A 1,565-nucleotide genomic window follows, 5' to 3' on the forward strand; every position below is an offset into this window, starting at 1 on the left:
CTGGTACTGAAAATTAATCACAAGGAGTTTGGAAACTATATGTAATACAGTCGTGCAATAGAAACTAAAAAACCCTAAAAATAAACAAAATTTATATAAAACGTGATTTAAGGAAGCCATTTTATCAAAATTGAATTTGTCAGTGCTATAAAATATATAGTAAAAAAATAAGAAAATATATTTTTTTTCTCTCTCAATCTTTTTTTCCCTTTACCTTATTTTAAGTATGAAATATAAACTGAGATTTAAAAATGCTTTTGATATAAAATTCTTTTTAAGTATGTTGAAATAATACGTATATACAATTTTGGAAACATAATGTATCCCTAAAAATCTCTTTTTAACATTCTGAATAATGAAATGTAACTGTATTAAAAGTTATCATTCAAAATTTTAACGATTTCAGTCCCTTGGAAGCAAGGAAGGCATATAATGTTTGTGCTTAATAGATGTAAGTAAAAAAAACCATCTTTTGAAAAAATTTGTCCCTTTTCGGAATAATGTTCTTTTCCAGTAGTATAGGTTATGATATTTGGGAAAATAGTTGTTGTAGCCATGTGCCCCATAGCTACAGATGTGTGCCCAAAGAAAATAAATTTTTGAGAATGTGCTTTAAAAAGGGTGCAATATCATTTAGTCACTTTCAGCCCAAACAGAACAGCAATTTCTGTTTTATGTATGTTTGCATTATACATGTGTTACTGTGCGTTTTTAGTAGAATTTTATGTTTGTCATATAGTATAGTCTTTAAATGACAAAAAATATGTACACGGGAGGGTTCGATTTAGTGCCAGGGGCTTGCAGATATTTCAAAAAAAAAAAAAAGGGGAAATACATACTTTAGACTGGTAGTAACCGAACAGTTTTCAGTTTGTCTCAGCCTCGTTTTTGTAAAAGTATTAAAAAATGATATAATTTTTTTGTCTTTTGCTGGAAAGAGTATGTTTTGTCTCATGGCATTTTTGTGGACTTATTTATTTCATATTTAAGGATCCAATCTGTGAACAAAACATTCCATAAAAAAAAGTGCAAAACTTTTTTTTAATTACTGATAGTGAAAGGGATACTTTTTTTATTGTAAATCTTAATTTATTGAATAAAATATGTTTGTATATATAGTTATTTTTTGGAAACCTATTTGATTGTTAATTTTCCTTCTGATTGCAGCATTAAAAAAATTTTGATAAAAGTATTACGTTAATGGCAGATGAAAAAGACACCCAAGACTATTTTTTTTCTGAAGATCTTAATCCATCCATTGGTATTTCTTGTTGGGGAGTAAAGGGGGTTGGTTAATGAATCAGACACCATATTACATTTGTTTCTTCAAGTATACTTAAAATAATCCCCGGGGCAGCCCTAAATACTTTTTAGGTGCTGCCATAACATATGAAATCTATTTTTAACAAGCTGGTATGCCGTGGTTTTTTGAGATGCAACAAAATACAATTATAGCTCGGGGTTATATTTTGCATATATTTACATTAGTACGGGACCATTGGCTACGGAAGTGTTTTTTAGCCTTGGGATGTTATAACAATAATAAAATTTTCTTTATAGTAATA

The sequence above is a fragment of the Penaeus monodon genome, chromosome 19 (assembly GCF_015228065.2).
Source record: "Penaeus monodon isolate SGIC_2016 chromosome 19, NSTDA_Pmon_1, whole genome shotgun sequence".
NCBI lineage: Eukaryota > Metazoa > Arthropoda > Malacostraca > Decapoda > Penaeidae > Penaeus > Penaeus monodon.